The 20,730-nt window shown below is 37.3% G+C and overlaps 1 protein-coding gene and 1 non-coding gene across 5 annotated transcripts in view; one reads left to right on the forward strand and one right to left on the reverse strand.

Annotated features, from left to right (window-relative positions):
• The window catches only part of KCNQ5 (potassium voltage-gated channel subfamily Q member 5), a 655,428-nt gene that overhangs the window by 504,489 nt on the left and 130,209 nt on the right, over positions 1 to 20,730 (forward strand). The window lies entirely within an intron of this gene.
• LOC111759846 (U6 spliceosomal RNA) lies at positions 581 to 687 on the reverse strand. The gene has a single exon (XR_002793710.1). It is a non-coding gene; the product is annotated as a U6 spliceosomal RNA (small nuclear RNA).

Here is a 20,730-nt window from a genome sequence, read left to right on the forward strand (position 1 = left end):
AGGAAAAGACTTATATAGTTTTAAAACATGTAGCTCATTAAAATTACCCAAAGTTTAGCTTAAAGTGAAGCCTATAGAGATAGCTCAAGGTTTTGGAACAAAAGAGGTCAGGGGTGGTGGGGAAGGAGGATATAATCCTCAGGCACATTAATTACATCTGTTGCACTTCTTTTTTTCCCAGGGAGAACAAGGGGAAATCAGTTTAAAGTGCAAGAGGGAAGTTTATTTTAGACTTTAGGGAAAACTTTCTGAGACTCAAGAATACTTTACAAAAATTTATATAGCCTGGTCAAGATATATCCTCTCTGTGGTTTACCTCCTGAGAATTTCTCTCTCCTTACACATCCTAATTTAAAAGTGTACAACCATGATTTTTAAAATCTATATGGCTTATTTTATTCCATTGTGATTTTAAATTGAGCCAAGTTTGTTAAAATAACCTTTCTTTTTTTTTTTAAAGATTTATTTATTTTATTTAATTTCCCCCCCTCCCCTGGTTATCTGTTCTTGGTGTCTATTTGCTGCGTCTTGTTTCTTTGTCCGCTTCTGTTGTCGTCAGCGGCATGGGAAGTGTGGGCGGAAAAATATGGAACGCTTCACGAATTTGCGTGTCATCCTTGCGCAGGGGCCATGCTAATCTTCTCTGTATCGTTCCAATTTTAGTATATGTGCTGCCGAAGCGTGCACAAAATAACCTTTCTAATAGATATGTAGGCCATGTAGTTGTAGTAATACAACACAGCTCTTCAAGTTCTGATGTACAATTGGCCTTGTCTTAACCCAATCCTTAGGTCCATGATCAGGAAGTCTTGGAGCTGAATCTGCCTTATAAGGGCTTTTTAGTATTTCAGTTACTAATCCTTTTTGCACAGAGTTCTTGGTGATCATTTCATATTGATTTGTTAACTAAATGATACTGAAGCAAAATTCTAGTGAATTCTAACAATAAGCTCACGTAATTACAGTCCCTACATATCTTGAATGTCATTATGTAGTATTTTCTTTGTTCAAATCTTTTCAGTATCCTCAAATCTCAATAATTTGTCCATAAATCATTGTAAGTGATTCAGTAAATATGTGAGCCTAACTCCTAATACCTTATAAGCCTATATTTCACATTTCTACTGGGCAGATTTTAATCAATAACAATTTCTTCACTCACTCCCCAACTTGTTCGCATCTGTTTCCTTCGGGAGAAGTAGATTTTAAGAGTTCAGGATTACTTGCTTTTTTAAAAGCAATTTAGAGCTCCTCCTTGTTTATTAGTTGTTCTATTTCTTTCTCCAGCCCCATTTTCTCTTGATGCATCCATAAGAGTACCATCTGTTTTTAGCATCATTTTATTTCTGTTTTATCCTCCCTATGCTTCTATCTTCCCTGAATGCTTTATGTGAGAGCAGTTTATTCTTGCTTTATTACCCACCCACTTTCACAGTCTCCTACTTTCTACGGCTTTCTCCCCCCACCCCCATCTTCTTCTCATTCCAGATTTTCTTTACCCCAGGATTGATGTGTCATAACTGTGAAGCACAATTGTGGAGTCAAGTAACGGCCAGCACTGCCCTTTTGAATGTTGGGTCTTAAGTGGTTCTTTGACCACAATAAGCCTCAAGCTTCTTCATTTCTAAGAAGGAGATGGTAATAATACTCTCTGCCTCGTGGAGTTATTTAGAGGATTAAATAAAATAATCTGTATCAGAGTTTCTCAGCCTCAACACTATTGGACTAAATCATTCTTTGTTGTGGGGGCTATCCTGTACACCATAGAATGTGTAACAGCAGCCCTAGCTTTTACTCACTAGATGCCAGTTCACACCACATTCACACACGAACACCATTTGTAGCAACCAAATATGTCTGCAGACATTGTCAAATGTCACTTCCATTTAAAACCACTGATGTACATGAGGCATTTAGCACAGCATCTCATGCATAGTAGGTTCTTGATAAAAAAATTTTAATGGGTGAATGGATGGATGGTGTTTGAATGGTGAGATGAATGAATGAATATTCATTTTAATCCAAATGTCTAATATAATGCTTGACACTCAAATAACTGCTTAATAAATGAATGAATAAACAAATGACTAAAGCTTCAAGGGATGTCTGTGGTTTCCTTTTTTACCAAAATGTTGTATCTCCACTTAACTCCAGACAAGACTCCTATTTTTGAAAAAAAATATTTAGAGAATTAATAAATTGCTCAGATTAAACTACCCTGCTGTATTAGATAGCCAAAGGGGTGCTGATGCAAAATACCAGAAATCTGTTGGTTTTTATAAAGGGTATTTGGGGTAGAAGCTTACAGTCACAAGGCCATAAGTATAAGTTACTTGGAGCATTATGGCTGCCAGTCTCTGAGAGGGTTCATCATTCCTCTTTCTCCTAACGCTCCATGGTCCCAGCTTCTTCTGATCTCAGTTGTAGGCTAGCATAAGGTTTGTCTCTCTCTCTCTCTGGGGTATGTTTCTTTCTGAGTTTTCTCAGCTGTGCAGGTCTCTGCAGCGGCAAACTATCAGGCCTAATGGCTGGGCTTTCTCTCTGGGACTCCAGTGTCCAAAACTAAGTTCTCTGTGTTCTCCTTTTCCATGTATTTACTTCCTGACTGAGCATCTGTTTATATAGCCCACAAAGGGGAGAGGGCTGACTCAAACCAAGTCACCCTAATGACATGCTCAAATAAAAACCCTAGTCTTGATTTAATAAAGTAAAAGTGAAACCTCCGATTCCAAGAATCTAATACAATCTAATATGCCCAGAGGAACAGACCAGTTCACAAACACAATCCAATATCTATTTTTGGAATTCATAAACAATACCAAACTGCCATACCTGACAATTATAGATTGATGATAGATCCATAGAGAGATAGATAGATATAGATACTCCAAATTTTAGTGTTATTTATTTTTCTAAACTTTAATGGATGATAGAAATGAACTGTTACATTGCAACAGAATCCAGAGCTATCAAAGTGATGCTTTGATTAACTTTTAGAGTATTTTAGATGAATATTCCAGTTATTAAGTCATTGACGTGGTTAGAGAAATAAGTTCAAGTTACTTTTTAAGTGTTTAATCTAAGTTCATTCATAAATATTTATTGAGTACCTGTCATGTTTTAGCTACCATTTCAGGTAATAGGGTTACATTAGAGAATGAAACAAAGATCCAACGGTGTCAGCCTCCATTCTCGTGTTATAGTCCCCAAAAAACAAGGAACCAGAGATTGAAGTCACAGAGCTGAGACTGGTTAAACTGCTGGGGGAATATTAAGTAATAGATGACAAAAATAAATAAATACATAAATAAAAATAATGGTAAAGATAAAACTTCTAATATATTAGCACTGATATCAAAATTCCAGTGGATGACATCAAAAAACAAGAAACATTTTTGTTATGATGGAGAGTTCAAAATATTCGCAGACAAACAGAAACTGAAAGAGTATACCAACAAGAAACCTCCCCTTCAAGAAATTCTAAAGGGAGTGCTGCAGGAAGAAAGGAAAAAACAGGAAAAGCAAAGTTGGAGGAGAGTATAAGACCAACAACAACAACAAAAAAGACAAAAAAAAAATATACAAACAAAATATGACAAACACAAATCCAATCAAAGTATGGCTAACACAAATAATTCCTTGATAGTAATAACACTGAATGTCAATGGATTAAACTCACCTATCAAAAGATTCAGACTGGGACATTGGATAAGGAAATATGACCCATCCATATGCTGTCTACAAGAGACACATCTTAGACCCAGAGACGCATGGAGATTGAAAGTGAAAGGCTGGGAAACAATCATACAAGCTAACAATAACCAAAAAAAGGCAGGAGTAGCTATATTAATATCAGACAAAATAGACTTTAAATGTGAAACAATTGTGAGAGACAAAGAAGGATACTACATTTTAGTCCAAGGGAAAATCTGTCAAGAAGATCGAACAATCATAAATATCTATGCCCCTAACAAGGGTGCCTCTAAATACGTCAGGCAAACGCTGGAAAAACTAAGTGAAAGAATAGATACATCTACACTTATAGTGGGGGATTTTAATACACCACTATCAACTCTGGACAGAACATCTCAAAAGAGAATCACCAAAGAAACAAAACATCTGAATAGTATATTAGAGGAGCTCGATCTAATAGACATATATAGATCGCTACACCCAAACACAGCAGGATATACATTTTTCTCAAGCGCACATGGATCATTCTCCAAGATAGATCATATGCTAGGCCACAAAGAAAGGCTGAACGAATTCAGAAAGATTGAAATCATACAAAACATTATCTCTGACCACAGTGGAGTCAAGCTGGAGATTTGCAAGGGACAGAAGCCCAGATTTCACACCACGATTTGGAAATTAACAGCACACTCTTAGAAAAACAGTGGGTCAAAGAGGAAATCTCAAAAGAAATCAATGACTACCTTGAAACAAATGATAATGATAACACAACATACCAAAATTTATGGGATGCAGCAAAAGCAGTACTGAGAGGGAAGTTTATAGCCATAAATTCATATATCAAAAAAGAAGAAAGAGCAAAAATTGAAGAACTAACTGCACATTTGAAGGAATTAGAAAAACAACAACAAAGCAACCCAACAGGAAGAAGAAGGAAGGAAATAACAAAGATAAGAGCAGAACTAAATGAAATAGAAAATAAGAAAGCACTTGAACAGATAAACAAGACCAAGAGCTGGTTTTTTGAGAAGATTAACAAAATTGGCAAACCTTTAGCAACACTAACAAAGAAAAAAAGAGAGAAGATGCAAATACACAAAATAAGAAATGAGAAAGGCGATATCACCACTGACCCCACAGAAATAAAGACTATCATAAGAGGATATTTTGAAAAACTATATTCCAACAAAAATGACAATCTAGAGGAAATGGACAAATTCCTAGAAACACATAAACAGCCCATATTGACAAAAGAAGAAATTGATGATCTTAACAAACCAATCACAAGCAGAGAGATAGAATCAGTTATTAAAAATCTCCCAACTAAGAAGAGCCCAGGGCCAGATGGCTTCACAGGTGAATTCTACAAAACATTCCAGAAAGAACTGACACCAATCCTGCTGAAACTATTCCAAAACATCGAAACAGAAAGAACGTTGCCCAACTCCTTCTGTGATGCCAAAATTGCCCTGGTACCAAAGCCAAACAAAGACATCACAAGAAAGGAAAATTACACACCAATTTCTCTAATGAACCTAGACGCAAAAATACTTAACAAAATACTTGCTAATCGTATTCAACAACACATTAAACGTATTATACACCATGACCAAGTGGGATTCATCCCAGGTATGCAAGGATGGTTCAACATAAGAAAATCAATCAATGTAATACACCATATAAACAGATTGAAGGAAAAAAATCACATGATTATATCTATTGATGCAGAAAAAGCATTTGACAAAATACAGCACCCTTTCTTGATAAAAACACTCCAAAAGGTTGGAATACAAGGGAATTTTTTGAACATGATAAAGAGTATATATGAAAAACCTAAAGCCAATATTGTTTACAATGGAGAAATCCTAGACTCCTTCCCTCTAAACTCAGGAACAAGACAAGGATGCCCACTGTCTCCGCTCCTATTTAACATTGTCTTAGAAGTACTTGCTCGAGCACTGAGGCAAGAACCAGAAATAAAAGGCATTCAAATTGGAAAGGAAGAAGTCAAAATTTCATTATTTGCAGATGACATGATCCTATACATAGAAAACCCTGAGAGATCTACAACGAAGATTCTAGAACTCATAAATGAGTTTAGTAAAGTCGCAGGTTATAAGATCAATGCGCAAAAATCAGTAGCATTTCTGTACACCAATAATGAGCAAGATCAGGAGGAAATCAAGAAACAAATACCATTCACAATAGTAAATAAAAAAATCAAATACTTAGGAATAAATTTAACTAAAGAGGTAAAGAACTTATACACCGAGAACTATACAAGATTGTTCAAGGAAATCAAAGAAGACCTAAATAAATGGAAGACTATTCCTTGTTCATGGATAGGAAGACTGAACATTATTAAGATGTCTATCCTACCAAAACTGATCTACACATTCAATGCAATCCCAATAAAAATCAATGCAGCCTTCTTTAAGGAACTAGAAAAACTAACTATGAAATTTATTTGGAAAGGAAAGAGACCCCGAATAGCCAAAGACATACTGAAAAAGAAAAACGAAATTGGAGGAATCACACTACCTGACTTCAAAACATACTATAAAGCCACGGTGGTGAAAACAGCATGGTATTGGCATAAGGAGAGTCACATAGACCAATGGAATCGAATTGAAAGCTCTGATATAGAACCTCACATATACAACCACATAATATTCGATAAAGCCACCAAACCCTCTCAACTGGGAGAGAGTGGCCTATTCAACAAATGGTGTCTGGAGAACTGGATAGCCATATGTAGAAGAATGAAAGAGGATTACCATCTCACACCCTATACAAAGATCAACTCAAGATGGATCAAAGACCTAAATATAAGAGCCAAGACCATAAAAACCTTAGAAAGCAGTGTAGGGAAACATCTACAGGACCTTGTAATAGGAAATGGATTTATGAATATCTCACCAAAAGCACGAGCAGCAAAAGAACTAATAGATAAATGGGACTTCCTCAAAATTAAAGCCTTCTGCACCTCAAAGGAGTTTGTCAAGAAAGTAAAAAGGGAGCCCACACAGTGGGAGAAAATATTTGGCAACCATATATCTGATAAGAAACTTATAACTTGCATATATAAAGAACTCCTATATCTTGAAAATAAAAAGATAAACAACCCATTTAAAAAATGGGAAAAAGACTTAAACAGACACTTCTCCGAAGAAGAAATACAAATGGCAAGAAAGCACATGAAAAAATGTTCCAAATCTCTAGCTATCAGGGAAATGCAAATCAAAACTACAATGAGATACCATCTTACACCCATAAGATTGGCAGCTATGAAAAAAACAGAAGAATACAAGTGCTAGAGAGGATGTGAAGGAAGGGGAACACTCATCCACTGCTGGTGGGAATGCAGAAGGATCCAACCATTCTGGAGGACAGTATGGCGGTTTCTCAAAAAACTAGCCATAGATTTGCCATATGACCCAGCAATACCACTGCTGGGTATATACCCAGCAGAACTGAAAACAAGAACACAAACCGATATATGTACACCAATGTTCATAGCAGCATTGTTCACTATTGCCAAAAGTTGGAATCAACCCAAATGCCCATCAACAGATGAGTGGATCAATAAAATGTGGTATATACACACAATGGAATACTACTCGGCTGTAAGAACAAACACACTACAAACACATGTGATAACATGGATGAATCTTGAGAACCTTATGTTGAGTGAAGCAACCCAGACATTGAAGGACAAATACTACATGACCTCAATGATATGAAATAAAAAGCTGCCCTAGATAGCAAGAGACTGAACGATAGGCTTATAGGAAATCGGAGGGTGGAGGAAGGATATGAGCCGATGTCTGCAGGGGTCGAATTTAAGATGAGATGGTGGTAAGTATGAACACAAAGAAGAGATAAAAGGGGGGCAAGGGGTTGCCTTTGCTTGGGGCTTTGCGGGTTTGAGGGTGGCTGGGGAGGGACGGATGGGTAACGTTGCCCAAAAGTGGGGGGAGGAAGGGGTAGCATACGAACCAGGAGAGGGTCAGGTGTTGGTGGAGAGTAAAATGCCGAGAAAATCATATCAAAATATAATAAAGAGGGTTACCTGTTTAGAATGCTCGGAGGGGAGGGTCTGATGCAGGACGGGCTCCTGGGGAATGTCTAAATGCTCATTCTGCCAGAGTGGGTGACACCATGGGGTAGAAACCCAAGTAGTGAGAGTGGGGGTGGACCCACATCCTGGGGAGGACTAATGCCATCAAATAGAGGGAACTGTATCCCTCGAGAGAAAGGGTGGCTCCCAGGGCATTGGGGCAGTTGAGTAAGTTAGGACCTGAACACTATTCCATCTATCTCTGGAAGTGGCTCCTCAGGAAACGGAGGTTGGCTATCACTGAGGACACCAAGGTGGAAGGGAAAATGGACGTTAAATGTGTGGAACCAAAGTAAATGGGGGGTAAGAGAGGAGTTTCTTGAGAGTACACAAGGATGGATATAAAACATGTAATATTACACTATAACATATAGGAGATGACAGACTGATAATGTAAACCATAATGTAAAACATAGGATAACTAAAAATGTAAAGAACTGTGTATCCTAAAGTATGCACCACAATGTAAGCACAGATGTCACCTTGTTAGAAAGCTAATGTCTCAGACTCTGTACATCACTTTAAGTAAATATGATATGAATAGGGCGTAAGAGTATCACTGTGGAAGGGAAAAGGTTTTCTGGTGGATGTGTGGGAGTGCTGTATATTATATATATACATTGCTGTGGTCTAGGACTCCTGTGAAGAAAAGCTGAATAATTGGGGGGGGGGGGGGGGAAAGAAAAAGATAGGATGTGGAATTTTTTCAAGTCAACACTCTTTATCTAAGTTCTTTATCTAACTTTATCCAAGTTCTTTATCCTTTAAGCTCATCGCTATATGCCATTCCCTAGTAAGGGACCATGAAATTATATTGGGCTTCAAATTTCGGGGAGTTCTGGATCACAGAGTGTTTCAACAATGGCAATGGAGGGATACTGGTATGGGGTACCAATGACAGGTGATATATGGCTGACAGGGAGCTGTACAGAACATATGTCCAGGATGCATGGTAATGTTTGGATATACTCATAGTGGCAACAATTAAAAACCACAGTAGGGGGGGTACTGGGTTCCTGGCCAGTGGTGCTCTGTCATGGTCCCTAGGGGAGCAGCGACAGTCTCCCAGGTACAGTGGCGGGGACCGGGAGGGAGTGAGGGTTCAACAGTGAGCCCCTGATGCTAATGACTATGCTTGTGAGCTGATAAACCCAAAATAAGAACAAGGCCTAGAACAACTTTGTGCCTGGGAATTTCCTCCTGTCAGCCTTCATGTTACTCAAATGTGGCCAGTCTCGAAGCCAAACTCAGCATGTAAATGCAATGCCTTCCCCCCAGCGTGGGACATGACACCCGGGGATGAGCCTCCCTGGCAACGAGGGACCACTATCAACTACCAACTGATGATGCAACTGGAAAATGACCTTATACGGAAGGTTCAATGCGGATCAGCAGAATATCCATGTCTACATAAAATACCATGACTTTAAAATGCTGTTTGACCTAAAGTAAGGGGGAAATGGAAAGGAGAAATGAGTTTATATGGCTACGAGTTTCTAAAAAAGAGTCTGGAGGCTGGCAGAAGGTTTGCCCTCATGCACAACTGAGCAGAGTCAGAGAGATAGATAAAGCAGATACAACCCCCAGATATTGGTTCCTTTGAGGGCTAAAGAGACCCACGGGAGTTATGGTCATGGCCGATGGGGTTAACTACCAGGGCAGATGGCCCCTCTTTGGAAATGGTGTTTATGTATGATGAATCTGGACTCAGATGGGATCTCCCTTCATAAGACTTTCATGCCAATGTGCTGGAGGTGCAGTTAATGTTGGGGTTTAAGATATATTTAGGGGATTTGAATCTCTGGACTGACAATGTGATAGCCAGATCCTGAGCCTCAACAGACTCCAGCACCTACAATCTGATTTATTGGACTTACCACACTCAGCTAAGATGGAGTTGAAGAAGGACAACCACCACACCATGGAGCCTAGAGTGATTACAACTGAAAATGGGAGGATTGCATCCAGCATCCAGGTGGAATCTGACCCTCCTCTTGACATAGAGGTGCAATGGACACAACCAATCCAATGTCCACATAGAAGAGGTGGCATTGGAATGGGAAAAGTGGACATAGTGGACAAAGGGTATGGGGAAAGGCAGGAAGAGATGAGAGGTGGAGGCGTCTTTGGGACATGGAGCTGCCCTGGATGGTACTTCAGAGGGAATCACCAGACATTGTAAATCCTCACAGGGCCCACTGGATGGAATGGAGGAGAGTATGGGCTATGATGTGAACCAATGTATATGAGGTGCAGAGGTGCCCAAAGATGTACTTACCAAATCCAATGGATGTGTCATGATGATGGGAATGAGTGTTGTTGGGGGGGGGGAGAGGGGGGGTGGGGGGATGGGGTTGAATGGGACCTCACATATATATTTTTAATGTAATATTATTACAAAGTCAATAAAAAATAAAAAAATTAAAAAAAAAAAAACAAAAAAACATTTGTCTTCAACAGGTGTAGATCTTGCCAGGTTAAGTGAATAAAAATTGCACCAGAAAAAAAAAAAAAAAAAAGAAACATTTTTGTGGCTGCATTCACTCTTTGCCATTTGGTTGCTCCCTTTTTATTTCATTTTACTGAACTCTGCCTTTCTCATCTGATCTGAATTACAATGAGCTTATTAAAATAAATCGGGGGTTACCTTTGCATATTTTGTCACTTTGAACATTTAGATTATGATTCACTGTTTGCATAATTTTAAAAATTGTCTCAAACCAGCAGTGTTCCTTTTACTTTTTCTAAGTTTTCTGTAATGAGCTAACTTCATAGTATACTTTTTGTGCTGTAGTCTAACAGATATCTATAACTGATCTTTTAAACTGGTATAATATGTTTTTTATGCTTGGCTTTTCTCATTTATAAAATGGAATCTATAATATACCTAACTTGTAAGAGTGTTATGAGGTTCAAATAAGATAATTATTATAAAAGATTTAGGACTAAGAAATGTTCCAGGCATATACTACATTTTTAGTGTTACGGTTAGCCCTCTTTATAGAGCTCCTGCACTGCTACTAGCCATTTACTTATTTCTGTTATTTCTAATATATAGTAACATAGTAAATGTAGTTTTGTATCTTTTTCTTTCTTTTGTCTACTTGGGAGGAAGCAAGAGGCTTATAATGAGAAATAAGAGGAAATATATATCCAGCAGTATAAGGATGTCTCTTCATCTGTAAATCACTAATCTCAGGAGTAAAACCTTCCAAATGATGAAAACTAATAGATGTGTCTACACATAACTTTTTTTTAAATAGCTGTTTACAAAAAGCTATTGATTACAAAAGATATACTCCCTGTGATAAAATTCAAACATTACAGAAATGAATAACTTAGAAACTGAGGAGCCCCTTTATTCACATACAAATCCAATCCTCTAACCCTAGAGATAATTAATGCTAATAATCTGTATATATTCTTATATGTTTTTCTTATTCACCTAATTTTTTTATTAAAATGAGATCCTATTTTACATACTGTTTTGCATCTTGCTTTATTTTCACTTAAAATATTTATTAGGTGACAATGTCAGTACATTTCAATGTCAGTACAATGTCAGTACATTTCCAACAGCTGTGGAGAGCCATAACTCAAGGATGCATTTGCGACTCTCTGTACTACTCACAAACTCACATAGTTTTCAGATCTGAAATACCCCTTCAGCTGACCATTACCCTGTAAACCACTGACCCTTTCTAAGCCCTGACTCAAAAAAGGTCCCAAGAGAGTGATTCAGAAACCTTCTCAGTCCATTCCAGGAAACCAGATCCTTCTCAGGCCAGAGAGGAGGGCTGAGCTGAATGATGAAAACACATTTATGAAGTAGGTAATTGTGAGGGCCACAGAAACACTATAAATGTAACATCCTTGAAGTGTAATTCCTCTTTGTAAGTGTGGAAACCCAGTCATGCACAGCCCACTTAGAGCAGGAAGGAAATTTTATTCAAGGATATTAAGATCAAGCTAACATATTAAAATTGCCATAGGAGGCCATTCATCCCCACTTCACTTCTATTTCAAAACCTACTTCTCTCCACTAAAATCTTTACCCTTGGAGCCATTAAGTCCGCTTTTATCCTGTCTATGTTTTCATTAGCTGCCCTTTTTCTCTTTTTTGCTTATAAAAGAGCCGATGTTTCATAAGCCAAAGTATCAGTGTTCAAATATTAAATCTCCATTCCCGCACACTGCATAATGTATATAACTACATACTCTGTTGTAACAAAAGTAATATTATTTAATCTATGCAGTAAACTTACACATCACTAACTGACCTGGTACAAACAGTACCCTATACAGAGAGCACACAGCATTTGTCTTGGATGAGGCCTTTTGCTACCAAGCAAAAGTGGGTTCTAGCCCATTGCACTTCATTAATGACCAATTTCTGAGATATTGGGGTTTCAAAGAGAGAGCTTATTTGCTTGTGCATAGCAAAGGAGGACAGTGGACCCAAAAACTGCCTCCTGGAACTGCAGATATCCTCACAGTTTTGTAATATCCAGGCTTAGCAGTTTATGCTGATAAGTAATTGGGATGGAGCTGGCTCAGGTTCCTTCATAGATAAACATTAAGGGTGAACAGGATGAGTAATTGGTCACAAAGGTATTACAATCACAAGGCAATCATTATGATCAAGGCACCTGGGGATGAGGTGGTTTAGGAACAAGATTAGTTACAAGGTTTTTCTTATGGATCTCAAATAGAGGAGGGTAGAGTGGTTACCATTTTAATAGAAGTGTTCATATACAAGGTTAAGATCCATCTGGAATAATCATCACAATGGCAAGTTTTTAGTTGAAAATAACCATATACAAAGGGTGAGATAAGTTTCAGTAATTTTAGCTACTAAACTTTGGCTATTTTATAATATACTGGAAGAAAAAGGCATCCACATAATGATTCAGTAATCATAATTATTTGTTACTTCTTAACCCTCAGTTACAATTCCTCCTTCTCTGTTCTTTCCCCAGTCTTAGGGATAGTCTGAACAGTAACCACTCTGATTTGGTTGTCATTCTTGAAGATACTGGTATTTTCTGGCAGAGGATAAATCCTGGAGGCTTAAGTTTTTTAAAAATAACCTAATAGGTAAATTGAGAATTTTAGGTTTAAATACACTGAGGAAATAATTTTGTAGCTTCTTTTCGATAAAGCCCAGGGTATTAGGATTCTCAGGAACTCTGTTTTTTGGCATTTTGCCTGCTGTGGCAGTTTGCCTCATCTGTCTGAAACCTGCATAACATTAACCTCCAGAATTACCTCCCTACTCTATTTGAAATCTCTTAGCCATTAACAATTTATCTTGCTTTTCCCTCTTTTGTTCTAATTCCACTCTTACCTGGAAGTTGTGTCATGTTGCACTTTGCCAGAGAAAACTTCATCCCTGAAAATCTTGTCATGTCCCCCATAGGAGGGAAGGAAGGAAGCGTATTTGTAGAGTTTGACTTAAAGAGGCAGGCCACATTTGAGCAACAAAAAAGAGTCTTTCAGGAGGCGACTTTGGCATTGATTATAGTTAGGCTTAGCCTCATCACTGCAGAAGTAAGTCATTTCTTATATTATCAACACTGAGGGGTTGGCTTATTAGCATATTTCCTTTTATTAGGCAGGGCTCATCTATTTTGGTTCTATTTTTACAGGTTCATCTTGCAGCATTTTACAGTTTCAGTAAATTGGAAGCCCCTATTGCTTGCAAGAATAGTAGGAATTCTCCAGGCGTAGAAGTTTAATATCTCTATTCTTTTTCCCCGGCCCCTTCAGGGACTTTGCAAATACCTTTCTATTTCATTCCCAAAATGCTTTGAAATGCATCAGGGTATTACAACAATTCTGTACAGAATGTCTTGATCTCATTCCTATTTTAGGTCCCATGTTAGCTGGGCTGTTCAAATGAACTGACCAAAGAAATTATATTAGATAGTACTCCACAGGAATTTTTGTTTTGTTTTGTTTTCTTTTCTTTTTCTCACAGAAACTTTTAAAATTTTCTCAACAAAATTAATTTTCCTCTCTGGACTGCATAGAAATTAAAGTTTCAAAATTGGATAATATTACTTTTTTAAACCTTTTATTCCTATTTGCCTTAGTCTTTAACTAAATTAGCCCCACTTACCCTTTTTATTTTTTTAAGATTGATTTTTTATTTATTTCTCTCCCACTTGCATTATTGTCAGCAGCATCAGGAATCTGTGTCTCTTCTTCTTGCATCATCTCTTTGTGTGTGCAACACCACTCCTGGGCAGGCTGTGCTTTTTTCACACGGGGTGGCTTTTCATGCTGGGTGCATTCCTTGTGTGGGGGGCTCCCCTACGCAGGGGACACCCCTGCATGGCACGGCACTTCTTGCACACATCAGCACTGGGCGTGGGCCAGCTCACCACACAGCTCAGGAGACCCTGGGTTTAAACCTTCGTTCTCCATATGGTAGGTGGATGCCCTATCATTTGAGCCAAATCTGCTTCCTCCCACTTACTTTCAATTGATTATTTCTTTGTTTTTTTTCATTGAAGTGGTCTTTTAGAATTAATGCAGCTTCTTCAGTACCTTTGGAGTTGGCAAACTTTAGCTCTGAGTTCCAGATATCATACAGATACTTAAAGTTCTAGGGAGCTATTAGGTTATACACAGAATAAAGCATCTAAGGATTTAAAAATAACAAAGTGCAGGAATAAATATGACTGCTACGAGAGCTTACAATCTAGACCCTAATTCCCATGTGAGTATTTTAAATAAGGTTGTTTCTAGAGCTCATTCATGACAGACCACAGCAGAAGTTTTGGTTCATTTTACTTTCACAGTTTTACCAAGATTATGTAAATTAATAGGTAAAACATAATTTACAGGCTTGCCTTCCTTCTCCTTTCAAATCCCTTTTTGTGGAAGATGAGCTGACTGCATGCTCTTTTAGTGAAGCATCAGAACAGAAATGTGTAACTGATAAGGAATTTTGGTTGTTTTCATAACATATCACATTCTTCTAAGAATAGCTAAAACTATAACCAGCATTACCTTTATGCAGATCAGTATTAGGATAGAATATGGACAGTGAGAACTTAACACTTTGAGAATTTTATACACTCTCTAAATATATAAATAACATATAAGTAACATTTTACATATACAGTTTTAACCAACAGATTAGAAAATTCCATCAATTTTATAATAACTCCCAAACACTTCTCATATAACTCATAATTCATTAAATGAAACTATTTTTTAAGGTTCTTGAAAGTATTTTACTTCACATTATAAAAATGAACAGCTTCCACATAGTTCATTGTAAGATACAGAGTATTAATGAATAAACTTAAGCAGTTATTGGGAAAGCTATTTTCCCAATAATTTTATGAAAACCTAAGATTCCCAATGGAATGAAGATTATCTTCCTTCTTCCATCTCCTTAATATAGTCACTTACTGTATTGGAACACTAATATTTGTACATTAAGAGTTCATTTACTTTCAACAGTGAGGGTGAATCTTTTAAAAAAAACTTCAGTAAATGAAATGTGGAACTCTGCAAGTATTAAGTGTCTGAAATAGGCACCTAATACTGGATTTAATATCATTTTATAAATAACTTTCCTTAGCAGTAAACATAAGTCTACATATTCACAATAGTCCTAGGAAATAAATCTCAACATCTTGATAAAAGTTCTGATCAGAATAAAATGTGACTCTAAAATTTAGAACATTGTCAAAATAATATCACATTTAAAATCTTCCACAGTTTACACAAGTATTATGAATTTCCAGTTTTGGAATATATTTTTCTATTGTGAATTTAAAGTGTGAACATATTGAAAGTGTTCATTTCAATGATGAAATAAGTTTTGGTCTTACTTTAGCATTACTTTTTTTATAAAAAGTCACATTGAGTGCCTGTTAATGATCTGATTAATTGTCAATATTTCTTTTTTTTTTTTAAGATTTATTTTTTATTTCTCTCCCATTTCCCCCCCCCCCCCCCCCACTTTTCCCCCAGTTGTCTTCTCACTGTGTCCATTCACTGTGTGTTCTTCTGGGACCGCTTCTATCCTTATCAGCGGCACCAGGAATCTGTGTTTCTTTTTGTTATGTCATCTTGTTGTGTCAGCTTTCCATGTGTGCGGTGCCATTCTTTCTCACTGGGTGGCTCTCCTTACGGGGCACATTCCTTGCCCGTGGGGCTCCCCTATGTGGGGGACACCCGTGTGGCACAGCACTCCTTATGCACATCAGCACTGCCCACGGGCCAGCTGCACATGGGTCAAGAAAGCCCGGAGTTTGAACCGTGGACCTCCCATGTGGTAGGTGGATGCCCTATCCATTGGGCCAAGTCTGCCTCCCCATCAATATTTCATAAATGTATTTTTTTTAGCATCTCACTTTTTACAAGGTGAAATAACAAATTCTTTGTAACAGTTTCAAATTAAAGATATCCTTAAGATTTTATTAGAATGTTAAAAGTTGTCAGGTTTAAACATTTATGTTTAAACAGGTCCTCTATTTAATAGTGACAAATAAGATAGTAAAAGACTTAACTTCCAAAACAGCAATGGCTCTCACTTTTTTTAACCACTAAGGATATGATAAATTCAATCTGAAGTACAAGAAACTATTCTGATAAGGCACAGTCTCTTTGTCCTTTATATATTGATTATTTCAGAAAGACTTCTATACCCTTCCACTCAAAACAGCCAACAATTTAAGAACTGTTACTTTAACATAGAGAAAAGCAAACTTTAGTTTTGTATCAGTACACCAAACAAGTTCATCAAATCCTAGTTATCGTCTGTCGTAGCAGATTAAGGTGGCATCTGACAGGTTTCCCTGCTATGAAGTTACTTTTTGTTATCAATATAAACTCATAGATTTCTACTTAATAATGGCTTCCTGGGATCAACCATTTACATTGATATCCATCACTTTAGAATATACTTCTACAACCTTCCTACAGCTATAACTTTTTCTACAACATTTTATAACCATTTATAACCATTTAGACCAGTTACTTCACCTTAAAACAAAATTTCACCTTTAAATAAGCTTATTAGTATGGAAGGGGAAGCATAGAGACATTGAGAGGTAATGAGGGTTTTTTTTTTTGTTTGTTTAATATTATTATAGTTATTGTAATAATGAAAATGCTCTAATAATGATTGAAATGATGAGTACACAACTATGTGATTATACCAAATACCACTGATTCTACAGTTTGGATGGATTGTATGTTTTACTAATATATATCAATTGCATTGATTTGTTTAAAAAAATAAGTATATCAAATTACAGTCCACAACAAATGAAATTTGCTTCCATAAACCCTCTACAACTTTTTATATTCATTCAGGTCTCATCTTACATCCCTCATTCTATTCTGTGAAAAACTAGCCATTTCACTTTAGGACAGAGCTATATTCTCTTCTTTAACTTAATTTCATTAAACACAAACTTACAATTTCCATCAAAGATGTAATGCTAATTTATAGCATCCATATAAACCTAGGGCGATTACACCTAAGTAGAAAAAAATTGAAACAATGATAGTTTATGCAAGAAATGTTTTTTCTTCCTCCAAAGGAGAATAAAACCTCTTTGTTTTCATAATATTCTAAAATTATGAACACTCGAAAGCATATTGACTGTCAGGCTCCAAAATATATTATAATTGTTTAATTTATTTCAAGTATAGTCTAGAAAAACACTTCCATAGTCTCAAGGACACTTTTCCTTTACTTACTGAAATCTGGCATTTGGGTTATTAATTACTCTCATCCCAAGGCTGCTAAGAACTTTAAATTGAGGAATTACAGGGTAAACTATGCAAACCAAGTTTTATTCTTTACCATTCCCTCTGTGTCTAGCATTCCTTATTTCCAGGCCAAGTAGAAAGAATTCTAAGCTAAACTCACATCTCTCCTGTATTTCTGCACCTAGCCCATCTCTTCTCCCAGAGTTTCCCCAGCCAGTTTACTTTTCTCCTATAAGGATAAAAAGATTTCTTTAATTGACTAAATTTGTCTTGGCTTGAATTCAGTCAAGGTTTTGGTGAAGACCCTGGGGGCAGAAATAGGTGAAAGAAAGACTGAAGGAATTCAGGAAAACTTTTTTAGGTTTTTTTTTCTTCAAATAGTTTCTCTTGTCAGATTTCTGTATGACTTTTTAATCCTGAAAAATTAATTGGCCAAGGTCTGTGTATTTAGTTTATAATTTTAAAAGAGCACCAGAAGCTCAGCTTTTCTAATTTTGGACTCAAGCAGTACTCATTTACATACATATATATGCATTTATTTAATGTTTAGCAAGTTGAATAGAACTCTCTTAAGAATTTTCATTTATTAATTTGATATTCCCATCCAGTGATATAAAAATATACATTGAACAAACTGACACAAATAGAAATACACACAAAACAGAAATATAAAACTCACCAATTTGAGTCATAATTCTCACTCTTTTTTATATGACTTGTGTTTTAGTTTGCCAAAGGGCTGCCAGTGCAAAGTATCAGAAATGGGTTGGCTTTTGTAAAGGGGATTTATCTGGGGTAAACACTTACATTCCAAGGCCATGAAAAGTCCACCTCAAGACACACCAAGAAATGCTTTCTCACCAAAATCAGCTACCATGTCATGAAGCAAGATGGCCGTGGACCTCTGCCTTGGTCCCCCCTGCAGCTCAGCTGTGGACGAAACTAGAGTTCTTTCTGTCATCATTGCACTATCAAATAGGGTGGCTCCCTTTTTCTGTCTCTGCTTATATCAGACCCAAGCTGGCTTAAATCTCACTGACGTAGTCCATTCAAAAGCCGTAAAGTGATCTTATTGAGTAATCTGATCAAAGGACCCTCAACTAAATTTAATACAATCAAAAGGTATTGCACCCACAGGAATAGATTAGTTTAAAAGTATAATCTTTTTAGGATTCATAATTTCAAACTGCCACAGCTTGTCTCATGTTTTTGATCATTCTACATCTCTAGTTTTTATAGCTTTTAAGATCTACCCTGAATAGGAGTGGTTATTTTATTGCCCACATTTCCTCCAGGTTTTTCTCAGGGGTATCTAGGACAATACCTCTGACATGAAGAATGAGGTAAGCATGTATTCAAATCCTTCGTTTATTCCTAGAGGCATTTCCTAAAGAGGTAGAAATTTTGTGGGCACAGCTGCTGATTTAAGAGAGTGGCTGAACTGAGGTACAGGGTTCTTCATAGAAACATACTCCAGCCATTTTCCTCCTGATTCTAACTTTTATTGAGGCCAAGCTTTGCTACAGTAAAAAACAATTTTCTGCTTTTTCATAGGCTCATGCCTAATATTTTGCCAGGCTTTCAAAATACAACCTAAAGGGCTACATTTTAGAATGCTAGTAGAATTTGAATTTCTCATTTTAAAGAATTTCAGTAACCACTAACCACTTAGGCACACTTGAGCGATACAAATGGCATAAAATACCAATTTAATAGTTTAAACAGACACTTTGGGGGGGTGGAGTTAAGGATATTTATTTCATATTCACACAGCTGGACATTTTCTAAGACTATGAAGCAGAAATATTTACTGTCCTCTGTTACCCACCCAGCCCATCTCTCCCTTCTGGCACCCTGTACCAGGAGATACTGCCTGCAGACAGTTGTGTACACTGAACTTGGCCTTTTCCAACCCTTCCCTTGTGTTTGGGTAGAGTCACCAGTTGTCCATACACCTATGTAAGACACCATTTGACAAACAGACACTTAACATTTACTGTATTTCATTAAATACAAACTAATTGCTGGATTGTTTGTTTTCTGGAGTAGACTCAACAGATGGACTCAAGGTGGAGTAGGGACTTGAACCCAAAACAGAATGATACCCAGAAAGGTGGAGAGGTCAGAGCAAGGAGAATCGTTCTGGAAGCGGGACCCAATCCTCACAAAGACCTAGGTCCTAAGGAACTCAAACCACCAAACTAAGTTCACGATCCATTTCTACCTTGATGACCCACCCACCTGTCACATATCTGGACTTTGGGCTGGAACCATTTCTCTCTTTGAAGCTTTAAAGCACCTTAAGGTCTTGAGTGTCAACAAGGTAGGAAAACCCTAATTCAAGAGGGTCTAGCGGCTGCAAAAAGCTCAATTACTATGCTTACCTCTCTTGCTGGGGCCCCAGATCATCAGGCAGTCGGACTCCTTATTCTTTGGGAACTCCTTTGACCTTGGTGCCATCTGGATCGCCAATTGATACCAAACAAAAGTAGATTCTTATCTGATGTGCTTCATTAATGACCAATTCCTGATGTCATGGCATCAGAGAGAAGTTGGTGATCACATATTGAAGGCTAGGATGCAGGAGTTCTTAGAAGGAAGATTTATTACAACTTGCCGGGCTGGCCTGTCCAAAAAGCCAAGTCCAGAGTAGTACCTTGATGTTATTTTTTTATAAGAGGCACATGGGGTGGGGTCAGGAGAGGTTTTGGCGCCAAAAAGACTCTGTTAGTTTTTTAAGTAGGGTTTAGGGGTTTGTTTGGATATTGGGTAAGCTTGGATTAACATAATGCCCACATTCCATCTGGATGTAAGTTAGAATACACATTCAGTCTATATTCTTCTGAATATTCAAAACCTATAGAGCCTGTATCACTTAATTGGCTTTCTGGAAACTAGGCAAACTTGGATACGGAATTAGATAAGTTTGAATTTATGCACATGCCATATTACTGAGACATCAGGATGTCAAAGAGTTTATTTGCTTGCACATAGCAAAGGAGAACAGTGGCATAGGGACCCAAAAACTGCTCCTGGAACTGCAATAATCCTCACAGTTTTGTATTATCCAGGCTTAGCAGTTTATGCTAATGAATAATTGGGGTGGAGGTGGCTCAGGTTTCTTCATTAATAAACATTAAGGGGCTAAACAGGGTTAGTTGGGTACAACCAGGGTG

The sequence above is a fragment of the Dasypus novemcinctus genome, chromosome 11 (assembly GCF_030445035.2).
Source record: "Dasypus novemcinctus isolate mDasNov1 chromosome 11, mDasNov1.1.hap2, whole genome shotgun sequence".
NCBI classification, from domain to species: Eukaryota; Metazoa; Chordata; class Mammalia; order Cingulata; family Dasypodidae; genus Dasypus; species Dasypus novemcinctus.